This window comes from Platichthys flesus, chromosome 10 (assembly GCF_949316205.1).
Source record: "Platichthys flesus chromosome 10, fPlaFle2.1, whole genome shotgun sequence".
In the NCBI taxonomy this organism is placed as follows: domain Eukaryota; kingdom Metazoa; phylum Chordata; class Actinopteri; order Pleuronectiformes; family Pleuronectidae; genus Platichthys; species Platichthys flesus.
Window position 1 is genome coordinate 24,059,114 of NC_084954.1, and position 22,163 is coordinate 24,081,276.

At 47.2% G+C, this 22,163-nt stretch overlaps 24 non-coding genes and 2 pseudogenes across 24 annotated transcripts; all 26 read right to left on the reverse strand.

Annotated features, from left to right (window-relative positions):
* Positions 1-633: 633 nt before the first annotated feature.
* Positions 634-825, reverse strand: LOC133962780 (U2 spliceosomal RNA). Its single transcript, XR_009922352.1, has one exon. It is a non-coding gene; the product is annotated as a U2 spliceosomal RNA (small nuclear RNA).
* A 180-nt stretch (positions 826-1,005) lies between these two features.
* LOC133963222 (U5 spliceosomal RNA) lies at positions 1,006-1,118 on the reverse strand. The gene has a single exon (XR_009922732.1). It is a non-coding gene; the product is annotated as a U5 spliceosomal RNA (small nuclear RNA).
* A 513-nt stretch (positions 1,119-1,631) lies between these two features.
* Positions 1,632-1,823, reverse strand: LOC133962594 (U2 spliceosomal RNA). The gene has a single exon (XR_009922177.1). It is a non-coding gene; the product is annotated as a U2 spliceosomal RNA (small nuclear RNA).
* A 177-nt stretch (positions 1,824-2,000) lies between these two features.
* On the reverse strand, positions 2,001-2,113 carry LOC133963223 (U5 spliceosomal RNA). The gene has a single exon (XR_009922733.1). It is a non-coding gene; the product is annotated as a U5 spliceosomal RNA (small nuclear RNA).
* Positions 2,114-2,626: 513 nt separating this feature from the next.
* LOC133962900 (U2 spliceosomal RNA) lies at positions 2,627-2,818 on the reverse strand. Its single transcript, XR_009922466.1, has one exon. It is a non-coding gene; the product is annotated as a U2 spliceosomal RNA (small nuclear RNA).
* A 180-nt stretch (positions 2,819-2,998) lies between these two features.
* LOC133963224 (U5 spliceosomal RNA) lies at positions 2,999-3,111 on the reverse strand. Its single transcript, XR_009922734.1, has one exon. It is a non-coding gene; the product is annotated as a U5 spliceosomal RNA (small nuclear RNA).
* Positions 3,112-3,624: 513 nt separating this feature from the next.
* On the reverse strand, positions 3,625-3,816 carry LOC133964138 (U2 spliceosomal RNA). Its single transcript, XR_009923607.1, has one exon. It is a non-coding gene; the product is annotated as a U2 spliceosomal RNA (small nuclear RNA).
* A 177-nt stretch (positions 3,817-3,993) lies between these two features.
* Positions 3,994-4,106, reverse strand: LOC133963225 (U5 spliceosomal RNA). Its single transcript, XR_009922735.1, has one exon. It is a non-coding gene; the product is annotated as a U5 spliceosomal RNA (small nuclear RNA).
* A 513-nt stretch (positions 4,107-4,619) lies between these two features.
* LOC133963010 (U2 spliceosomal RNA) lies at positions 4,620-4,805 on the reverse strand. The gene has a single exon (XR_009922557.1). It is a non-coding gene; the product is annotated as a U2 spliceosomal RNA (small nuclear RNA).
* Positions 4,806-9,972: 5,167 nt separating this feature from the next.
* LOC133963227 (U5 spliceosomal RNA) lies at positions 9,973-10,085 on the reverse strand. Its single transcript, XR_009922737.1, has one exon. It is a non-coding gene; the product is annotated as a U5 spliceosomal RNA (small nuclear RNA).
* Positions 10,086-10,598: 513 nt separating this feature from the next.
* Positions 10,599-10,725, reverse strand: LOC133963109 (U2 spliceosomal RNA; annotated as a pseudogene).
* Positions 10,726-15,041: 4,316 nt separating this feature from the next.
* Positions 15,042-15,143, reverse strand: LOC133963092 (U2 spliceosomal RNA; annotated as a pseudogene).
* Positions 15,144-15,320: 177 nt separating this feature from the next.
* Positions 15,321-15,433, reverse strand: LOC133963228 (U5 spliceosomal RNA). Its single transcript, XR_009922738.1, has one exon. It is a non-coding gene; the product is annotated as a U5 spliceosomal RNA (small nuclear RNA).
* A 513-nt stretch (positions 15,434-15,946) lies between these two features.
* Positions 15,947-16,138, reverse strand: LOC133962918 (U2 spliceosomal RNA). The gene has a single exon (XR_009922482.1). It is a non-coding gene; the product is annotated as a U2 spliceosomal RNA (small nuclear RNA).
* A 177-nt stretch (positions 16,139-16,315) lies between these two features.
* On the reverse strand, positions 16,316-16,428 carry LOC133963229 (U5 spliceosomal RNA). The gene has a single exon (XR_009922739.1). It is a non-coding gene; the product is annotated as a U5 spliceosomal RNA (small nuclear RNA).
* Positions 16,429-16,940: 512 nt separating this feature from the next.
* Positions 16,941-17,132, reverse strand: LOC133962633 (U2 spliceosomal RNA). Its single transcript, XR_009922214.1, has one exon. It is a non-coding gene; the product is annotated as a U2 spliceosomal RNA (small nuclear RNA).
* Positions 17,133-17,309: 177 nt separating this feature from the next.
* Positions 17,310-17,422, reverse strand: LOC133963230 (U5 spliceosomal RNA). The gene has a single exon (XR_009922740.1). It is a non-coding gene; the product is annotated as a U5 spliceosomal RNA (small nuclear RNA).
* A 513-nt stretch (positions 17,423-17,935) lies between these two features.
* On the reverse strand, positions 17,936-18,127 carry LOC133962821 (U2 spliceosomal RNA). Its single transcript, XR_009922391.1, has one exon. It is a non-coding gene; the product is annotated as a U2 spliceosomal RNA (small nuclear RNA).
* Positions 18,128-18,304: 177 nt separating this feature from the next.
* On the reverse strand, positions 18,305-18,417 carry LOC133963231 (U5 spliceosomal RNA). Its single transcript, XR_009922741.1, has one exon. It is a non-coding gene; the product is annotated as a U5 spliceosomal RNA (small nuclear RNA).
* Positions 18,418-18,930: 513 nt separating this feature from the next.
* On the reverse strand, positions 18,931-19,122 carry LOC133964139 (U2 spliceosomal RNA). Its single transcript, XR_009923608.1, has one exon. It is a non-coding gene; the product is annotated as a U2 spliceosomal RNA (small nuclear RNA).
* Positions 19,123-19,299: 177 nt separating this feature from the next.
* On the reverse strand, positions 19,300-19,412 carry LOC133963232 (U5 spliceosomal RNA). The gene has a single exon (XR_009922742.1). It is a non-coding gene; the product is annotated as a U5 spliceosomal RNA (small nuclear RNA).
* Positions 19,413-19,925: 513 nt separating this feature from the next.
* Positions 19,926-20,117, reverse strand: LOC133964140 (U2 spliceosomal RNA). Its single transcript, XR_009923609.1, has one exon. It is a non-coding gene; the product is annotated as a U2 spliceosomal RNA (small nuclear RNA).
* A 177-nt stretch (positions 20,118-20,294) lies between these two features.
* LOC133963233 (U5 spliceosomal RNA) lies at positions 20,295-20,407 on the reverse strand. The gene has a single exon (XR_009922743.1). It is a non-coding gene; the product is annotated as a U5 spliceosomal RNA (small nuclear RNA).
* A 513-nt stretch (positions 20,408-20,920) lies between these two features.
* LOC133962634 (U2 spliceosomal RNA) lies at positions 20,921-21,112 on the reverse strand. Its single transcript, XR_009922215.1, has one exon. It is a non-coding gene; the product is annotated as a U2 spliceosomal RNA (small nuclear RNA).
* Positions 21,113-21,289: 177 nt separating this feature from the next.
* On the reverse strand, positions 21,290-21,402 carry LOC133963234 (U5 spliceosomal RNA). The gene has a single exon (XR_009922744.1). It is a non-coding gene; the product is annotated as a U5 spliceosomal RNA (small nuclear RNA).
* Positions 21,403-21,915: 513 nt separating this feature from the next.
* On the reverse strand, positions 21,916-22,107 carry LOC133962928 (U2 spliceosomal RNA). Its single transcript, XR_009922492.1, has one exon. It is a non-coding gene; the product is annotated as a U2 spliceosomal RNA (small nuclear RNA).
* Positions 22,108-22,163: the final 56 nt, after the last annotated feature.

The window sequence follows — 22,163 nt, forward strand, 5'->3', positions numbered from 1 at the left end:
GCAGAACCAGTCTCTCGAAATCAGATGTTCCTCCACCGGCTCAGCCTGAAAGCGTATCGTGAACCTCACGCCGACCTTTGGGCTTGTCTGTTCCTTGGAGGCCGTTGGGGCCATCTTTTTGTCAGCTGTGTTCCTTCTTCGTCCAACTCTGTCGCCGTTTCTCCACTTGATCTTAGCCAAAAGGCCGAGAAGCGATAATCCACAAGTGTAGTTCTAGTATACAACATTCCCACCACGCCCCCATCTGCCAACACAAATTATACAAGGCTTTATTTGCTCCTGCCCTGACTAGTGATTGGCTTTTAAGCCTTTTTAAGCGATACATCCCTGAACCACTTACATTGGGTCCAAAAGCGGACTCTGCTTTCTCACCAAGTCTCCCAGGAGATGTTGAGTGAAAAAACGTTTCAGTTTTTGACAAACGCTTCTGATTCTATTTGGAATCTAGTTGATGCTTATTGTGACCCCGTGCAGAGTCATGCATGATCGCTTTACAAGGCAGTGAGTCATCAGAGCAGTTTTGCACACTTGTCAAACTCTGCCAGGCCATTCCCTCAGTTTCATTGACCCAGTGTCGAATTCACCTTGAAACCTCCACAATTGTTTGAGTGTTTGCTTTTCTACAAGGTAAGAACAGAGTGCACCGTTCCCAGCGGCACTGCAATGCTAGGTCGATGCGTGGAGAGAAGGGAGCAAGCTCCAAATTTCTGCTCCTCTTGCCAAATATCTGCTTAATATGTAGTCCTCATATAGAGGACATATCAGATATTAAACTGATAAGAACAGATACTACACTTGATCTTGGCCAAAAGGCCGAGAAGCGATAATCCACAAGTGTTGGATGTCCACGCTAACCTCTTGGCACAAATTTCCCTTGCTGTGGTACCCCGTTTGTAGGTGTGCATAACAATGGCTGCTGTTCATCACCTCCGCCCAAGCTCTCCTTTGTGGACACTTGATTTCTGACCTAGACAGCTCTTTGACTTTTCACAATTTCATAACGCTCAGCCATACAGCAAAGCCTGCCAAAAATAGATTCAACTCATGTTTGTTCCTCTCCACGGAAGTCTTTAGTAAAAGGCGAAAGACTTGTGCGTTATGAAGAGAAACCAGAGTCAGCATGGCCCTCTGCTCGAGAGCAGCGGTGGAGCCTCTCGGTCACAGTCACCACCTTCGCGGTGGGCCTCTCTTTGCTTTCCGCATGTCAGATTCTAGTATACAACATTCCCACCACGCCCCCATCTGCCAACACAAATTATACAAGGCTTTATTTGCTCCTGCCCTGACTAGTGATTGGCTTTTAAGCCTTTTTAAGCGATACATCCCTGAACCACTTACATTGGGTCCAAAAGCGGACTCTGCTTTCTCACCAAGTCTCCCAGGAGATGTTGAGTGAAAAAACGTTTCAGTTTTTGACAAACGCTTCTGATTCTATTTGGAATCTAGTTGATGCTTATTGTGACCCCGTGCAGAGTCATGCATGATCGCTTTACAAGGCAGTGAGTCATCAGAGCAGTTTTGCACACTTGTCAAACTCTGCCAGGCCATTCCCTCAGTTTCATTGACCCAGTGTAGAATTCACCTTGAAACCTCCACAATTGTTTGAGTGATTGCTTTTCTACAAGGTAAGAACTGAGTGCACCGTTCCCAGCGGCACTGCAATGCTAGGTCGATGCGTGGAGAGAAGGGAGCAAGCTCCAAATTTCTGCTCCTCTTGCCAAAAATCTGCTTAATATGTAGTCCTCATATAGAGGACATATCAGATATTAAACTGATAAGAACAGATACTACACTTGATCTTAGCCAAAAGGCCGAGAAGCGATAATCCACAAGTGTTGGATGTCCAAGCTAACCTCTTGGCACAAATCTCCCTTGCTGTGGTACCCCGTTTGTAGGTGTGCATAACAATGGCTGCTCATCACCTCCGCCCAAGCTCTCCTTTGTGGACACCTGATTGCTGACCTAGACAGCTCTTTGACTTTTCACAATTTCATAAGGCTCAGCCATACAGCAAAGCCTGCCAAAAATAGATTCAACTCATGTTTGTTCCTCTCCACGGAAGTCTTTAGTAAAAGGCGAAAGACTTGTGCGTTATGAAGAGAAACCAGAGTCAGCATGGCCCTCTGCTCGAGAGCAGCGGTGGAGCCTCTCGGTCACAGTCACCACCTTCGCGGTGGGCCTCTCTTTGCTTTGCGCATGTCAGATTCTAGTATACAACATTCCCACTACGCCCCCATCTGCCAACACAAATTATACAAGGCTTTATTTGCTCCTGCCCTGACTAGTGATTGGCTTTTAAGCCTTTTTAAGCGATACATCCCTGAACCACTTACATTGGGTCCAAAAGCGGACTCTGCTTTCTCACCAAGTCTCCCAGGAGATGTTGAGTGAAAAAACGTTTCAGTTTTTGACAAACGCTTCTGATTCTATTTGGAATCTAGTTGATGCTCATTGTGACCCCGTGCAGAGTCATGCATGATCGCTTTACAAGGCAGTGAGTCATCAGAGCAGTTTTGCACACTTGTCAAACTCTGCCAGGCCATTCCCTCAGTTTCATTGACCCAGTGTAGAATTCACCTTGAAACCTCCACAATTGTTTGAGTGTTTGCTTTTCTACAAGGTAAGAACAGAGTGGACCGTTCCCAGCGGCACTGCAATGCTAGGTCGATGCGTGGAGAGAAGGGAGCAAGCTCCAAATTTCTGCTCCTCTTGCCAAATATCTGCTTAATATGTAGTCCTCATATAGAGGACATATCAGATATTAAACTGATAAGAACAGATACTACACTTGATCTTAGCCAAAAGGCCGAGAAGCGATAATCCACAAGTGTTGGATGTCCACGCTAACCTCTTGGCACAAATTTCCCTTGCTGTGGTACCCCGTTTGTAGGTGTGCATAACAATGGCTGCTGTTCATCACCTCCGCCCAAGCTCTCCTTTGTGGACACTTGATTTCTGACCTAGACAGCTCTTTGACTTTTCACAATTTCATAACGCTCAGCCATACAGCAAAGCCTGCCAAAAATAGATTCAACTCATGTTTGTTCCTCTCCACGGAAGTCTTTAGTAAAAGGCGAAAGACTTGTGCGTTATGAAGAGAAACCAGAGTCAGCATGGCCCTCTGCTCGAGAGCAGCGGTGGAGCCTCTCTGTCACAGTCACCACCTTCGCGGTGGGCCTCTCTTTGCTTTCCGCATGTCAGATTCTAGTATACAACATTCCCACCACGCCCCCATCTGCCAACACAAATTATACAAGGCTTTATTTGCTCCTGCCCTGACTAGTGATTGGCTTTTAAGCCTTTTTAAGCGATACATCCCTGAACCACTTACATTGGGTCCAAAAGCGGACTCTGCTTTCTCACCAAGTCTCCCAGGAGATGTTGAGTGAAAAAACGTTTCAGTTTTTGACAAACGCTTCTGATTCTATTTGGAATCTAGTTGATGCTCATTGTGACCCCGTGCAGAGTCATGCATGATCGCTTTACAAGGCAGTGAGTCATCAGAGCAGTTTTGCACACTTGTCAAACTCTGCCAGGCCATTCCCTCAGTTTCATTGACCCAGTGTAGAATTCACCTTGAAACCTCCACAATTGTTTGAGTGATTGCTTTTCTACAAGGTAAGAACAGAGTGCACCGTTCCCAGCGGCACTGCAATGCTAGGTCGATGCGTGGAGAGAAGGGAGCAAGCTCCAAATTTCTGCTCCTCTTGCCAAAAATCTGCTTAATATGTAGTCCTCATATAGAGGACATATCAGATATTAAACTGATAAGAACAGATACTACACTTGATCTTAGCCAAAAGGCCGAGAAGCGATAATCCACAAGTGTTGGATGTCCAAGCTAACCTCTTGGCACAAATCTCCCTTGCTGTGGTACCCCGTTTGTAGGTGTGCATAACAATGGCTGCTCATCACCTCCGCCCAAGCTCTCCTTTGTGGACACCTGATTGCTGACCTAGACAGCTCTTTGACTTTTCACAATTTCATAAGGCTCAGCCATACAGCAAAGCCTGCCAAAAATAGATTCAACTCATGTTTGTTCCTCTCCACGGAAGTCTTTAGTAAAAGGCGAAAGACTTGTGCGTTATGAAGAGAAACCAGAGTCAGCATGGCCCTCTGCTCGAGAGCAGCGGTGGAGCCTCTCGGTCACAGTCACCACCTTCGCGGTGGGCCTCTCTTTGCTTTGCGCATGTCAGATTCTAGTATACAACATTCCCACCACGCCCCCATCTGCCAACACAAATTATACAAGGCTTTATTTGCTCCTGCCCTGACTAGTGATTGGCTTTTAAGCCTTTTTAAGCGATGCATCCCTGAACCACTTACATTGGGTCCAAAAGCGGACTCTGCTTTCTCACCAAGTCTCCCAGGAGATGTTGAGTGAAAACACGTTTCAGTTTTTGACAAATGCTTCTGATTCTATTTGGAATCCAGTTGATGCTCATTGTGACCCCGTGCAGAGTCATGCATAATCACTTCACAAGGCAGTGAGTCATAAGAGCAGTTTTGCACACTTGTCAAACTCTGCCAGGCCATTCCCTCAGTTTCATTGACCCAGTGTAGAATTCACCTTGAAACCTCCACAATTGTTTGAGTGATTGCTTTTCTACAAGGTAAGAACAGAGTGCACCGTTCCCAGCGGCACTGCAATGCTAGGTCGATGCGTGGAGAGAAGGGAGCAAGCTCCAAATTTCTGCTCCTCTTGCCAAAAATCTGCTTAATATGTAGTCCTCATATAGAGGACATATCAGATATTAAACTGATAAGAACAGATTTTTTTTTTTTTTTTTTTTTTTTTGGAATATTTTTTTATTTAATTCACTCATGAGCGGTACAATACTTTACATTACAAAGATCATCATCTCTCCACACCTTAAGACCTCCAGAATTCTATCGGACTAAAAGAAAATAAGAGGAGGTACAATAAAAGACTCTTTCATGAGTTCAGTCTACAGATTGTCAAAAATAATTTTCCATCGATCTTTAATTGAGTCGATGCCCCATTTGCTCGCCTCCAATTTAAGTTTTCGCCGCATAATGTCTTCAATACTGTGTGTAGTGTTTTCTATCGACCACTTTTCCGTCTCATTTATTATACTACCTCTTACCTCCCATAACTTAGCCTTCACAATTGATGTAAGTTCTAAGGCTTTGCACACACCTTTGTCCCCCTCTAAACTAAAATCCATGAACAGAACTTTTTCCCAGTTCACCTCTTTTAGAAAACCGAATCTTTGGCCCAATTTCTTCCACAATTGTTTTGCAAAGGGACATTCAAATAATGCATGTTCCACGGTTTCTACCCCATTGCATCCACGTCTTGGGCATATCCTATTTAATGTTAAATCATGATTAAATAGAGTATTCCTCACAGGTAATTTCCTATGAAGCACCAACCAATTAAAATCTCTTAATCTGTTTTCTAGACTCTTGCATTGGGTTCTTCTCCACACGTCACTATGAACATGCAAACCATCTTTAGGGTCAAACTTAGCAATCAACGTTTCATACAGCTTTTTGTGATTAACTACTGAATCTCTTTTCCAACACTCCTTGTATTTCTTTGCCCAACTTATCATTTTTTTATAATGATCTGGCATGACCTCTGCTTTCGGAAAACTGTTTTCCCATTTCGCCACAAGAGGTCTCAGATGAATAGAGAGCCAGAATTTAATCAATGGTTGGCATTTGTGTTCAGGTGGGTTTAACATTATTCTACATGTATTTGAAAAAAACAAAACTTTGAACTTCAAACCTAAATTTGGCATGTCCCTACCACCTCTTTCGACCGGCTGATACATTGTAGCTCTTTTAATGTATTCATACCCTCCCCATATGAACTGAAACAGAGATTTTTGAAGTTTTAAACAAACTAAAGCCGGCATGGGGAAAATATAAGCCACATGAAGTAATGTCGGCAATAAATCAGATTTAATAACCAAAATCTTACCACTAATGGACAGCCTTCTTAATTTCCACATATTTAGTTTTTTCAGCACTTTTCCCAATTTTGTCTCCCAATTAGTTTCTCCATCATTGTTATTTCCAAAGGATATTCCCAGTAAAGTCATTGGCCCCGCACACAGAGAGAACCCTAAAGGGTTATCAACTCTGTCCTTCCACTTTCCAAAGTATTTGATTTGGGATTTTCCTGTATTGACTCTAGAACCAGAAGCAACTGAGAATGTGTCGATGACCTGCATAGCTTCGCGCAGACAGAAATCATCTTTTAAATACAGTACAGTGTCATCTGCATACTGGGATATGGTCAAGGATTCACCACCAGGCAGCTGTATACCCTTGATGTTAACATTTTTCCTGATTGCACATGCCAGCGTTTCAATGAATAGCACATACAAGGGGGCTGATGCTGGACATCCCTGTCTGACCCCTCTGGTTTGTTTAAAGAATTCACCAAGGTTGCCATTAACATTAACACTGCTTCCGACTTCTGTGTATAAAATCCTAAACCAACTCCTGAATCTAGCACCGAAGCCAAATTTCTTTAGTGTCCTAAACAAAAAATTGTGATCAACTCTGTCAAAGGCTTTTTCCTGGTCAAGACTGAGGACAATTAGTGGTATATTTCTGTCCTGAGAATAAGATAATATATCTCTATGCATTTGTAAATTCCAGTTTAGTTGCCTGCCAGGTACTGCACATGTCTGATCTGAGCCGATGATTAAGGGTAGAGCTGACACCAAACGGTTTGTCAAAACCTTACTAAAAATCTTATAATCTGTACAAAGCATTGTTAGAGGCCTGTAGTTTGATATTTTGTTGACATCACCTTTTTTAAACAGCAGGGATATCACCCCTTTTCTCATGGATTCCCCCATAATCCCAGATGTACATATATAAGTGAACAACTCTAACAGCCATGACCCAATGTCTTCCCAAAATATTATATAAAATTCTTTTGTGATCCCATCTATTCCTGGCACCTTGCCCTTTTTCAAAGACATGGTTGCCCTCAGGATTTCTTCTAAAGTAAAATCTTTATCTAGCTCTGTTCTCAGATCTTCAGGTATGAATCTGTCTATATTGTCTAACAATGTTGCACCTTTCATGTAGTCAACCTTTTCTGCTTTAAAAAACGTAGAAAAATGATTAGAGATAACTTGAGCAATCCCATCAGGATCGTTAATCTCCTCACCTGTTTCATTTAAAACGGAAACTATGCTCCTCCTCTTTTCCTGTGCTTTGGACTGTCTAAAGAAGTAGGGGGAACACTTTTCGTCACTCTCCCACTTCTCTCTAAGACACCGGAATTTATAGGCCTCTGCTCTGTTGTGAAAAAATAACCTCTGTTTATCTTGCAAATGTTTCAGCAAATCCTTATCATTTTGTCCACCTGCATTTCTCTGTTCCATTAATTTATTTATGGCTTTTTGCAGTCGGTAGTATAATTTAAATTCCTCTTTCCTTGATTCTTTTGAGTAATTCTGTGTGTAGTATCTAATACGCAGCTTTGTGCTTTCCCACCATTCACAGACATTTTCATAAAATACTCTCATATGAAAGCAATCTTTTAGAAAACACTTTAATGCTACCCTAAACTGCTGGAGCTCTAGAATATTGTTGTTTAATTTCCAATACCCTTTACCATTTTTGATCATCATTGAGGTTAGTTTTACTGAGAGCATGTTGTGATCTGTGTAAAAAACTGGTGATACTTTCGCCCCTGTCACCTGAAATTCTACCGGACAAAATATATAGTCTATCCTACTCTTCGCCCCTCTACTATTTGACCATGTGAAGCCAAGATCGTCTGGGTTAGCTTTTTTATATGAATCCACCAAATTATACTTTGTAACAATATTTATTAAACTGGCATCGGCCTTGCTGCCCTCACTTTGGGAATTGAAGTCTCCTCCAATTACCACATGGCGGTTGGTCATGAAAGCAGTGTCCAGACTAAGAAAAAGCTCCCTTCTCTCCTTTGGAGAAGAGTGGGCATATATGTTAATAACTCTTAACCCCTTTCCCTTCCAGTCAATATCTGTTACCAAAACCCTCCCCTGTACCACTGAAAAACTGCCAACCACTTGGACTTCATTATTCCCACATAGTGTTCCCACCCCAGATGAATGGACCCCCCCAATGCTCCACCTAGATTCACCTTTGGTCCACTCTTTTGAGAATAGGTTCACGTCGTCTTCATTTTTCAAGTGGACCTCTTGCAAAAGGCATAAAGAAAAGTTGATTGAACATAAATGAGAAAAGACCACTTCCCTTTTGGCCTTGTTCCTCAAACCTCTAACATTTATGGAAACTATATGTAATGAGGACATTCTGGTAAATGAGGAATGAGACAAAAAACAAAACAAACAAACAAACCATCAAAGACGAGACACTGTGTTTTCTCTAATTTTCAACTTCACAGTCAAATTCAATGCCTTCCCTATGTGTCTTTTCCTCGGGCACCGCGTGCCTTGAGTTGGGGGTATTACCCTCTGGAAGCAATGAGCATTGCTCTGAAACCAAATCCCTGTCAGAGTTGTTCGGAGCCAGGGACTCCACCAGGACACACCCGGACGGGGGCATGCTGCCGTCAGAGTCTGTCACCTCAGTCTGCACTGGAATTTGTCCATGCTTCCACCCTCCAGCCCATCCACCCTGGCAGCAGCCTTCACATCCTGATCGCTGTTCACCTGCAGCCCCTCCATCTCCCCTTCCTCCTGCGACTCCTCCACAACCTCAGAAAGAACACTGAACACGCTATCCACTCCCAGGGGCACAGCGCTTGTCTCGATCCTCCTTTTTTTCCCCTTGCCTCCCCTGCTTTCCACTGTGGTCCACTCAGGAACAGGTTGGCTCTCCTCTGAGGTTGTAGTCTCCTCCCCCTTCTTCTTCTCTGGGGGAGGTGCTCGTTCAGGTGGATCAACCACATTTGCCTCAATCTCATTGTCACCAAACATTTGATCAATTACCTCGTTAATTGCTCTCAGGGAGGAGGCATCAGGATCTTCGCACATTGGTCGCCTTACAATGCTTGCATAGGAGGAGCGGACCTCAGGGCAGTGCTTAAATAAATGTCCTTCAGACCCACAAAGATTGCATTTTCTGGAACGGTCACAAGTCCCCATTTTGTGTCCTAGACCCTTGCAATTTCTGCACCTCACCTGCGTGCAGGATTCTGCCGTGTGACCAAAGTCTGTGCATTTTCTGCAGTAAATAGGCTGGCCCGAGTAGTACAGATATCCTCTATTTGTGCCTATGGTGAAGGAGGCAGGGGGGTGGTGGTAGCCATCGTGACCATCTGGGTCATCCTTCAGCCGCACACGACATTGTCTTTTTCCAGTCCAAACGTCAAGAGAGTCCCTGATTTCCCTCATGCTCGAAATCACTGTCACATGCTTAGAAAGGAAGTATCTGGTTGCTTCTTCAGTTACCCAGGGATTATAGTTATGAATTGTGATAACCCGCTCACCAGTTCGGCAAAGGCTTTGAATCTGGTACTCCCTCAGTGGTCCATCAGCCAAACGATCAGCCAACCTTTTCGTTTCCTCCATCTTGGTGAGATTATAGAACGTAACATCAAAAAAACGGTCGGTGGCATTTCTCTGCAAGCAGAGGAGGTCATCTATCTTGAGGGACAAGGCTCCAAAAAGAATATTAACTCCAAATTCTCTCCTATCCAAAAAAACTTCAGTACTCTTCCAAATGAATCTCAAAGTATTTTTCAGCACGGGAAGTCCCTGCTGTGAAACTGTTGCTGACGTCATTATGACAATCCACTTCCGCAAACCCTTCTCACCTGGCTAGATCTTAGCCAAAAGGCCGAGAAGCGATAATCCACAAGTGTTGGATGTCCAAGCTAACCTCTTGGCACAAATCTCCCTTGCTGTGGTACCCCGTTTGTAGGTGTGCGTAACAATGGCTGCTCATCACCTCCGCCCAAGCTCTCCTTTGTGGACACCTGATTGCTGACCTAGACAGCTCTTTGACTTTTCACAATTTCATAAGGCTCAGCCATACAGCAAAGCCTGCCAAAAATAGATTCAACTCATGTTTGTTCCTCTCCACGGAAGTCTTTAGTAAAAGGCGAAAGACTTGTGCGTTATGAAGAGAAACCAGAGTCAGCATGGCCCTCTGCTCGAGAGCAGCGGTGGAGCCTCTCGGTCACAGTCACCACCTTCGCGGTGGGCCTCTCTTTGCTTTCCGCATGTCAGATTCTAGTATACAACATTCCCACCACGCCCCCATCTGCCAACACAAATTATACAAGGCTTTATTTGCTCCTGCCCTGACTAGTGATTGGCTTTTAAGCCTTTTTAAGCGATACATCCCTGAACCACTTACATTGGGTCCAAAAGCGGACTCTGCTTTCTCACCAAGTCTCCCAGGAGATGTTGAGTGAAAACACGTTTCAGTTTTTGACAAATGCTTCTGATTCTATTTGGAATCCAGTTGATGCTCATTGTGACCCCGTGCAGAGTCATGCATAATCACTTCACAAGGCAGTGAGTCATAAGAGCAGTTTTGCACACTTGTCAAACTCTGCCAGGCCATTCCCTCAGTTTCATTGACCCAGTGTAGAATTCACCTTGAAACCTCCACAATTGTTTGAGTGTTTGCTTTTCTACAAGGTAAGAACAGAGTGCACCGTTCCCAGCGGCACTGCAATGCTAGGTCGATGCGTGGAGAGAAGGGAGCAAGCTCCAAATTTCTGCTCCTCTTGCCAAAAATCTGCTTAATATGTAGTCCTCATATAGAGGACATTGTGGCGTGCACTCATGGGTGTGTCCTCTCACCCAGTGGGTTGATGGGTAATGTTAGAGGCTGTAGCTATATATACTTCCCGTATGGGGAACATGTGTTCGTTCTTCCTAGCTACTGAATAAACGACAGTAAACAGTACCTGCGTCTCTGCCTTTCCTTGTCTTGCCACATTGGTGACCCCGTTTTTTGAACATGTTCGAGGTAGAGGAGGATGGTGTCCCTTCCTCATCGGGGGAGGACGTATTTTCTTCCCCGGCGCCCGCGGACCGTGTCTCCTCAACGTCCATGGCGCCGCAGCTTCCGCGACCGACCAGCTCCGCGGAGCACGTTAAACTGCCGGAGTTTTGGCAGAACGACCCGGCGCCGTGGTTTCTGCACGTCGAGGCTCTTTTCCATCTGCGAGGAGTAACGGCAGACGACTCCAGGTATTTTTTGGTGGTTGCGGCTTTGGACCAGCAGTCCACCCGGCGCGTGATGCAGCTCCTGCGAGCCCCGCCGCAGCGCGGAAAGTACTCCGCCCTCAAGCAGCTTCTCCTCCGGCGCTACAGCTTGTCAGCCGCGGAGAGAGCGGACAAGCTACTGTCGCTTCCCGGTTTGGGCGATGGTTCGGCAGTGGACCTGATGGACGAGATGCTGTCGTTGCTGGGCTCCGAGGATGGTGGTTTCCTGTTCCCGCACATCTTTCTGCGCCAGCTCCCGCTGCAGGTGCGCGCAGCCCTCGCCAACTCTTCTTGCTTGGCGGCCGGCGACTTCCGTGGATTGGCTGAGCAGGCGGACCGGATCCTGCTGACTTCGAGGAACGTCTCCGTGCAGAGTGTGGCCGTGGAGTCCTCGCAGCCGACGTTGGAGAACGAGGTTCCGGCATTGACGGCTGCAGTTTCCACCCGCAGACAGCGCGGACAGCTGTGTTTCTTCCATCAGCGCTTCGGCAGCAAGGCGCGCCGCTGTGTTCCTCCGTGCGCGTTCGAGGCACCGGGAAACGGAAGAGCCGGCGCTCGGTAGCAGCCGTGGGCGCTGGCGATCAAGAGGAGTTGCTGTTCGTTTATGACTCCATATCAGGTAATCAGTTCCTGGTGGACTCCGGCTCGCAGAAGAGCCTTCTCCCTCCGGCAGCTACGGACCTCTCGGCCTGTGGCAGTGGTCCACGTCTGACAGCGGCTAACGGTTCGGCTATAGAGACGTTTGGTACCAAGTCTGTGACTGTGTGTTTCAATGGACGCAAATTTCTGTGTGACTTTGTTGTAGCCTCCATTACGGTTCCTATTATCGGAGCAGATTTTCTGTGCACTAATGGGTTGTTAGTGGATGTAACTAATCGCAGGCTCATTGATGCTGTATCTTTTGCGTCTTTTCCGTGTCAGACAGGGGGGCCCGGGCCGTTAACACATGCTAATTTCGCGGCGTCAAAGGATGTCTTCCAGCGCTTACTGGCGGAATTTCCTTCGCTGACAACGCCCGCATTTTCTGCCGCGGTTACTAAACACGGCGTGGAACATTTCATTCCCACTGCGGGTACGCCCGTTTTCGCACGTTCGCGTCGCCTCGACACCGTGAAGTTAGCCACCGCGAAGGAGGAGTTTGCTACCATGGAGCGTTTGGGGATCGTTAGGCGGTCCAACAGCCCGTGGGCTTCGCCGCTCCACATGGTGCCCAAGGCGGACGGGTCTTGGCGGCCGTGCGGTGACTTCCGCCGTTTAAATAACATTACGGCCCATGACCGTTATCCCATTCCGCATGTTCAGGATTTTTCAATTCGTCTGGCGGGCATGACAATTTTTTCTAAAATCGATTTGGTGCGAGGTTATCATCAGGTGCCTGTGCGGGCAGAGGACGTGCCCAAGACTGCAGTCATTACACCGTTTGGTCTTTTCGAGTTCCTGCGAATGCCGTTCGGCCTTAAAGGCGCAGCGCAGACATTTCAGCGCTTGATGGACTCGGTGCTACGTGACCTCGCGTTTGTTTTCGTCTATTTGGACGACATCTTGGTGGCCAGCCCGTCGGTTGATGAGCATTTATCGCACCTTAGGCAGGTTTTCCAGCGCCTTGATGGGCATGGTCTCATTGTGAACACAGCCAAGTGCCAGTTTGGGCTGTCTGTCATAGACTTTTTGGGCCATCGCATTTCGTCGCAGGGTGCGGTTCCTTTGCCCTCGAAGGTGCATGCAGTTGCGGATTTTCCCCGTCCAGTCTCGGTCAGGTCGCTGCAGGAGTTTTTGGGCATGGTAAACTTTTACAATCGTTTCTTGCCTCGTGCGGCCCAACTCCTGCAACCGTTGTATGGTGCTTTGAAGCTTAAGAAAGCTAAGGACCAGGTTGACTGGACCCCTGTGAGGATCCAGGCTTTTGAGGGGGCTAAGGCTGCCCTGGCTAACGCGGCGCTTCTGGCGCACCCCGCGTCTCGGGCGCCTATCGCCCTCACGACCGATGCTTCGGATGTGGCTGTAGGTGCAGTTGTTGAACAGCGTGTTGCGGGTGCGTGGCAGCCCCTTGCATTTTTTAGCCGCGGTTTGCGAGACAGTGAGCGAAAATACAGCGTGTTTGACCGGGAACTGTTAGCGTTGTACCTGGCTACGCGTCATTTCCGTTTCCTGCTCGAAGGCCGCCCTTTCACAGCCTATGTTGACCACAAACCATTGACGTTTGCTATGGCGAAGGTGACAGAGCCATGGGCTGCTCGCCAGCAGCGCCATCTAGCTGCGATCTCCGAATTCACAACAGACATCCAACATGTGGCGGGTAAAGCGAACCCGGTGGCAGACTGCCTGTCACGGGTGCTGGTGTGCCCTGTGCATCTTGGGGTTGATTTTTCAGCACTGGCTGCCGACCAACCTGGGGACCCGGGTATCGTTGCACTGAGAGCTGCGAGTACCGGTCTGGAGCTGGAGGAGGTAGTGGTGCAAAATGGTGGGCCTGCCCTCCTTTGCGACGTCTCCACGGGCCGCCCCCGCCCGGTGGTGCCGGTTGCTTGGCGCCGTCGGGTCTTTGATATGGTGCACTCTCTTTCTCATCCGGGTGTCCGGGCGTCGGTGAAGTTGGTGTCTTCGAAGTTTGTGTGGCCTGGCCTTCGCAAAGAGGTCAAAGAGTGGGCGGCCACATGTGTGGCGTGTCAGCGCGCAAAAGTTCACCAGCACACTAGGGCGCCCCTCGAGCCATTTTTGATTCCGGCCAAGCGTTTTGATCATGTGCATATCGACCTTGTGGGGCCTCTTCCCCCTTCCCAGGGTTTTACACATCTCCTTACCATGGTAGATCGGACCACTAGGTGGCCAGAGGCGGTTCCTCTGTCTTCCACGACATCTGCGGACGTGGCACGCGCTTTTCTTTCAGCTTGGGTCTCACGTTTTGGTGCACCGTCTGATATCACCTCTGACAGAGGCCCACAGTTCATTTCGGATCTCTGGTCGGCGCTAGCAAAGTCTTTGGGCACACAGGTTCACCGTACCACTGCCTACCACCCCCAGGCTAACGGTTTGTGTGAACGTTTTCACCGGTCGCTTAAGGCGTCATTGAGGGCTGCGCTCTCAGATGCAAATTGGTTGGATCGGTTGCCGTGGGTGATGCTCGGGTTGCGCTCGGCTCCTAAGGCTGACCTGGATGCCTCGCCTGCGGAGTTGGTGCTCGGTCAGCCGCTCCGCGTCCCAGGGGAGTTTCTGCCTCAGAGCTCGGCCCCCTTTCCGGTTCCTGTTGCGCGTCCTGCGTCACAGGCCGCTTGTGCACCGGTGCCCGTGCATCATTTTTCTCCTCGGTCTTTCGTGCCAACGGATCTCGCGACCACTCGGTTTGTTTTCGTGCGTCACGATGCTCACCGGTTTCCCCTCCAGCCCCCGTATGACGGCCCGTTTAGAGTGTTGGAGGCGGGTTCTAAAAGTTTCATTCTGGACATGGGCGGGCGCAGGGAGCGCGTTTCGTTAGACAGGCTTAAGCCAGCTCATCTGTTGGCTGGCGAAGAGGTGCTACCGGCCCGGGTTCCCCGTCGTGGTCGCCCCCCTTCTAAGACCCCTGTGTTGTTTTCTCCAGTTGTGCCTCCTGATCCTGTGCCTGTTGTGAATGATGTCCCTTCTGCCTGTTCCACCCCTGCGTTTGCGGACGGGGGTCGGCGTAGCCGTTGTGGCCGCCTCGTTAAACCCCCTGAGAGGTACTGACTGTTGTCCCATTTTTTTCCCTCTGGGTGTTCGGGGGGGGGCTGTGTGGCGTGCACTCATGGGTGTGTCCTCTCACCCAGTGGGTTGATGGGTAATGTTAGAGGCTGTAGCTATATATACTTCCCGTATGGGGAACATGTGTTCGTTCTTCCTAGCTACTGAATAAACGACAGTAAACAGTACCTGCGTCTCTGCCTTTCCTTGTCTTGCCATCAGATATTAAACTGATAAGAACAGATACTACACTTGATCTTAGCCAAAAGGCCGAGAAGCGATAATCCACAAGTGTTGGATGTCCAAGCTAACCTCTTGGCACAAATCTCCCTTGCTGTGGTACCCCGTTTGTAGGTGTGCATAACAATGGCTGCTCATCACCTCCGCCCAAGCTCTCCTTTGTGGACACCTGATTGCTGACCTAGACAGCTCTTTGACTTTTCACAATTTCATAAGGCTCAGCCATACAGCAAAGCCTGCCAAAAATAGATTCAACTCATGTTTGTTCCTCTCCACGGAAGTCTTTAGTAAAAGGCGAAAGACTTGTGCGTTATGAAGAGAAACCAGAGTCAGCATGGCCCTCTGCTCGAGAGCAGCGGTGGAGCCTCTCGGTCACAGTCACCACCTTCGCGGTGGGCCTCTCTTTGCTTTCCGCATGTCAGATTCTAGTATACAACATTCCCACCACGCCCCCATCTGCCAACACAAATTATACAAGGCTTTATTTGCTCCTGCCCTGACTAATGATTGGCTTTTAAGCCTTTTTAAGCAATACATCCCTGAACCACTTACATTGGGTCCAAAAGCGGACTCTGCTTTCTCACCAAGTCTCCCAGGAGATGTTGAGTGAAAACACGTTTCAGTTTTTGACAAATGCTTCTGATTCTATTTGGAATCCAGTTGATGCTCATTGTGACCCCGTGCAGAGTCATGCATAATCACTTCACAAGGCAGTGAGTCATAAGAGCAGTTTTGCACACTTGTCAAACTCTGCCAGGCCATTCCCTCAGTTTCATTCACCCAGTGTAGAATTCACCTTGAAACCTCCACAATTGTTTGAGTGTTTGCTTTTCTACAAGGTAAGAACAGAGTGCACCGTTCCCAGCGGCACTGCAATGCTAGGTCGATGCGTGGAGAGAAGGGAGCAAGCTCCAAATTTCTGTTCCTCTTGCCAAAAAAATGCTTAATATGTAGTCCTCATATAGAGCACATATCAGATATTAAACTGATAAGAACAGATACTACACTTGATCTTAGCCAAAAGGCCGAGAAGCGATAATCCACAAGTGTTGGATGTCCAAGCTAACCTCTTGGCACAAATCTCCCTTGCTGTGGTACCCCGTTTGTAGGTGTGCATAACAATGGCTGCTCATTACCTCCGCCCAAGCTCTCCTTTGTGGACACTTGATTGCTGACCTAGACAGCTCTTTGACTTTTCACAATTTCATAAGGCTCAGCCATACAGCAAAGCCTGCCAAAAATAGATTCAACTCATGTTTGTTCCTCTCCACGGAAGTCTTTAGTAAAAGGCGAAAGACTTGTGCGTTATGAAGAGAAACCAGAGTCAGCATGGCCCTCTGCTCGAGAGCAGCGGTGGAGCCTCTCGGTCACAGTCACCACCTTCGCGGTGGGCCTCTCTTTGCTTTCCGCATGTCAGATTCTAGTATACAACATTCCCACCACGCCCCCATCTGCCAACACAAATTATACAAGGCTTTATTTGCTCCTGCCCTGACTAGTGATTGGCTTTTAAGCCTTTTTAAGCAATACATCCCTGAACCACTTACATTGGGTCCAAAAGCGGACTCTGCTTTCTCACCAAGTCTCCCAGGAGATGTTGAGTGAAAACACGTTTCAGTTTTTGACAAATGCTTCTGATTCTATTTGGAATCCAGTTGATGCTCATTGTGACCCCGTGGAGATTCATGCATAATCGCTTCACAAGGCAGTGAGTCATCAGAGCAGTTTTGCACACTTGTCAAACTCTGCCAGGCCATTCCCTCAGTTTCATTGACCCAGTGTAGAATTCACCTTGAAACCTCCACAATTGTTTGAGTATTTGCTTCTCTACAAGGTAGAACAGAGTGCACCATTCCCAGCGGCACTGCAATGCTAGGTCGATGCGTGGAGAGAAGGGAGCAAGCTCCAAATTTCTGCTCCTCTTGCCAAAAATCTGCTTAATATGTAGTCCTCATATAGAGGACATATCAGATATTAAACTGATAAGAACAGATACTACACTTGATCTTAGCCAAAAGGCCGAGAAGCGATAATCCACAAGTGTTGGATGTCCAAGCCAACCTCTTGGCACAAATCTCCCTTGCTGTGGTACCCCGTTTGTAGGTGTGCATAACAATGGCTGCTCATCACCTCCACCCAAGCTCTCCTTTGTGGACACCTGATTGCTGACCTAGACAGCTCTTTGACTTTTCACAATTTCATAAGGCTCAGCCATACAGCAAAGCCTGCCAAAAATAGATTCAACTCATGTTTGTTCCTCTCCACGGAAGTCTTTAGTAAAAGGCGAAAGACTTGTGCGTTATGAAGAGAAACCAGAGTCAGCATGGCCCTCTGCTCGAGAGCAGCGGTGGAGCCTCTCGGTCACAGTCACCACCTTCGCGGTGGGCCTCTCTTTGCTTTCCGCATGTCAGATTCTAGTATACAACATTCCCACCACGCCCCCATCTGCCAACACAAATTATACAAGGCTTTATTTGCTCCTGCCCTGACTAGTGATTGGCTTTTAAGCCTTTTTAAGCAATACATCCCTGAACCACTTACATTGGGTCCAAAAGCGGACTCTGCTTTCTCACCAGGTCTCCCAGGAGATGTTGAGTGAAAACACGTTTCAGTTTTTGACAAATGCTTCTGATTCTATTTGGAATCCAGTTGATGCTCATTGTGACCCCGTGCAGATTCATGCATAATCGCTTCACAAGGCAGTGAGTCATCAGAGCAGTTTTGCACACATGTCAAACTCTGCCAGGCCATTCCCTCAGTTTTATTGACCCAGTGTAGAATTCACCTTAAAACCTCCACAATTGTTTGAGTGTTTGCTTTTCTACAAGGTAAGAACAGAGAGCACCGTGCCCAGCGGCACTGCAATGCTAGGCCAATGCTCGGAGAGAAGGGAGCAAGCTCCAAATTTCTGCTCCTCTTGCCAAAAATCTGCTTAATATGTAGTCCTCATATAGAGGACATATCAGATATTAAACTGATAAGAACAGATACTACACTTGATCTTAGCCAAAAGGCCGAGAAGCGATAATCCACAAGTGTTGGATGTCCAAGCCAACCTCTTGGCACAAATCTCCCTTGCTGTGGTACCCCGTTTGTAGGTGTGCATAACAATGGCTGCTCATCACCTCCGCCCAAGCTCTCCTTTGTGGACACCTGATTGCTGACCTAGACAGCTCTTTGACTTTTCACAATTTCATAAGGCTCAGCCATACAGCAAAGCCTGCCAAAAATAGATTCAACTCATGTTTGTTCCTCTCCACGGAAGTCTTTAGTAAAAGGCGAAAGACTTGTGCGTTATGAAGAGAAACCAGAGTCAGCATGGCCCTCTGCTCGAGAGCAGCGGTGGAGCCTCTCGGTCACAGTCACCACCTTCGCGGTGGGCCTCTCTTTGCTTTCCGCATGTCAGATTCTAGTATACAACATTCCCACCACGCCCCCATCTGCCAACACAAATTATACAAGGCTTTATTTGCTCCTGCCCTGACTAGTGATTGGCTTTTAAGCCTTTTTAAGCGATACATCCCTGAACCACTTACATTGGGTCCAAAAGCGGACTCTGCTTTCTCACCAAGTCTCCCAGGAGATGTTGAGTGAAAACACGTTTCAGTTTTTGACAAATGCTTCTGATTCTATTTGGAATCCAGTTGATGCTCATTGTGACCCCGTGCAGAGTCATGCATAATCACTTCACAAGGCAGTGAGTCATAAGAGCAGTTTTGCACACTTGTCAAACTCTGCCAGGCCATTCCCTCAGTTTCATTGACCCAGTGTAGAATTCACATTGAAACCTCCACAATTGTTTGAGTGTTTGCTTTTCTACAAGGTAAGAACAGAGTGCACCGTTCCCAGCGGCACTGCAATGCTAGGTCGATGCGTGGAGAGAAGGGAGCAAGCTCCAAATTTCTGCTCCTCTTGCCAAAAATCTGCTTAATATGTAGTCCTCATATAGAGGACATATCAGATATTAAACTGATAAGAACAGATACTACACTTGATCTTAGCCAAAAGGCCGAGAAGCGATAATCCACAAGTGTTGGATGTCCAAGCCAACCTCTTGGCACAAATCTCCCTTGCTGTGGTACCCCGTTTGTAGGTGTGCATAACAATGGCTGCTCATCACCTCCGCCCAAGCTCTCCTTTGTGGACACCTGATTGCTGACCTAGACAGCTCTTTGACTTTTCACAATTTCATAAGGCTCAGCCATACAGCAAAGCCTGCCAAAAATAGATTCAACTCATGTTTGTTCCTCTCCACGGAAGTCTTTAGTAAAAGGCGAAAGACTTGTGCGTTATGAAGAGAAACCAGAGTCAGCATGGCCCTCTGCTCGAGAGCAGCGGTGGAGCCTCTCGGTCACAGTCACCACCTTCGCGGTGGGCCTCTCTTTGCTTTCCGCATGTCAGATTCTAGTATACAACATTCCCACCACGCCCCCATCTGCCAACACAAATTATACAAGGCTTTATTTGCTCCTGCCCTGACTAGTGATTGGCTTTTAAGCCTTTTTAAGCGATACATCCCTGAACCACTTACATTGGGTCCAAAAGCGGACTCTGCTTTCTCACCAAGTCTCCCAGGAGATGTTGAGTGAAAACACGTTTCAGTTTTTGACAAATGCTTCTGATTCTATTTGGAATCCAGTTGATGCTCATTGTGACCCCGTGCAGAGTCATGCATAATCACTTCACAAGGCAGTGAGTCATAAGAGCAGTTTTGCACACTTGTCAAACTCTGCCAGGCCATTCCCTCAGTTTCATTGACCCAGTGTAGAATTCACCTTGAAACCTCCACAATTGTTTGAGTGTTTGCTTTTCTACAAGGTAAGAACAGAGTGCACCGTTCCCAGCGGCACTGCAATGCTAGGTCGATGCGTGGAGAGAAGGGAGCAAGCTCCAAATTTCTGCTCCTCTTGCCAAAAATCTGCTTAATATGTAGTCCTCATATAGAGGACATATCAGATATTAAACTGATAAGAACAGATACTACACTTGATCTTAGCCAAAAGGCCGAGAAGCGATAATCCACAAGTGTTGGATGTCCAATCCAACCTCTTGGCACAAATCTCCCTTGCTGTGGTACCCCGTTTGTAGGTGTGCATAACAATGGCTGCTCATCACCTCCGCCCAAGCTCTCCTTTGTGGACACCTGATTGCTGACCTAGACAGCTCTTTGACTTTTCACAATTTCATAAGGCTCAGCCATACAGCAAAGCCTGCCAAAAATAGATTCAACTCATGTTTGTTCCTCTCCACGGAAGTCTTTAGTAAAAGGCGAAAGACTTGTGCGTTATGAAGAGAAACCAGAGTCAGCATGGCCCTCTGCTCGAGAGCAGCGGTGGAGCCTCTCGGTCACAGTCACCACCTTCGCGGTGGGCCTCTCTTTGCTTTCCGCATGTCAGATTCTAGTATACAACATTCCCACCACGCCCCCATCTGCCAACACAAATTATACAAGGCTTTATTTGCTCCTGCCCTGACTAGTGATTGGCTTTTAAGCCTTTTTAAGCAATACATCCCTGAACCACTTACATTGGGTCCAAAAGCGGACTCTGCTTTCTCACCAAGTCTCCCAGGAGATGTTGAGTGAAAACACGTTTCAGTTTTTGACAAATGCTTCTGATTCTATTTGGAATCCAGTTGATGCTCATTGTGACCCCGTGGAGATTCATGCATAATCGCTTCACAAGGCAGTGAGTCATCAGAGCAGTTTTGCACACTTGTCAAACTCTGCCAGGCCATTCCCTCAGTTTCATTGACCCAGTGTAGAATTCACCTTGAAACCTCCACAATTGTTTGAGTGTTTGCTTTTCTACAAGGTAAGAACAGAGTGCACCATTCCCAGCGGCACTGCAATGCTAGGTCGATGCGTGGAGAGAAGGGAGCAAGCTCCAAATTTCTGCTCCTCTTGCCAAAAATCTGCTTAATATGTAGTCCTCATATAGAGGACATATCAGATATTAAACTGATAAGAACAGATACTACACTTGATCTTAGCCAAAAGGCCGAGAAGCGATAATCCGCAAGAGTTGGATGTCCAAGCCAACCTCTTGGCACAAATCTCCCTTGCTGTGGTACCCCGTTTGTAGGTGTGCATAACAATGGCTGCTCATCACCTCCGCCCAAGCTCTCCTTTGTGGACACCTGATTGCTGACCTAGACAGCTCTTTGACTTTTCACAATTTCATAAGGCTCAGCCATACAGCAAAGCCTGCCAAAAATAGATTCAACTCATGTTTGTTCCTCTCCACGGAAGTCTTTAGTAAAAGGCGAAAGACTTGTGCGTTATGAAGAGAAACCAGAGTCAGCATGGCCCTCTGCTCGAGAGCAGCGGTGGAGCCTCTCGGTCACAGTCACCACCTTCGCGGTGGGCCTCTCTTTGCTTTCCGCATGTCAGATTCTAGTATACAACATTCCCACCACGCCCCCATGTGCCAACACAAATTATACAAGGCTTTATTTGCTCCTGCCCTGACTAGTGATTGGCTTTTAAGCCTTTTTAAGCGATACATCCCTGAACCACTTACATTGGGTCCAAAAGCGGACTCTGCTTTCTCACCAAGTCTCCCAGGAGATGTTGAGTGAAAACACGTTTCAGTTTTTGACAAATGCTTCTGATTCTATTTGGAATCCAGTTGATGCTCATTGTGACCCCGTGCAGATTCATGCATAATCGCTTCACAAGGCAGTGAGTCATCAGAGCAGTTTTGCACACTTGTCAAACTCTGCCAGGCCATTCCCTCAGTTTTATTGACCCAGTGTAGAATTCACCTTAAAACCTCCACAATTGTTTGAGTGTTTGCTTTTCTACAAGGTAAGAACAGAGAGCACCGTGCCCAGCGGCACTGCAATGCTAGGCCAATGCTCGGAGAGAAGGGAGCAAGCTCCAAATTTCTGCTCTTCTTGCCAAAAATCTGCTTAATATGTAGTCCTCATATAGAGGACATATCAGATATTAAACTGATAAGAACAGATACTACACTTGATCTTAGCCAAAAGGCCGAGAAGCGATAATCCACAAGTGTTGGATGTCCAAGCCAACCTCTTGGCACAAATCTCCCTTGCTGT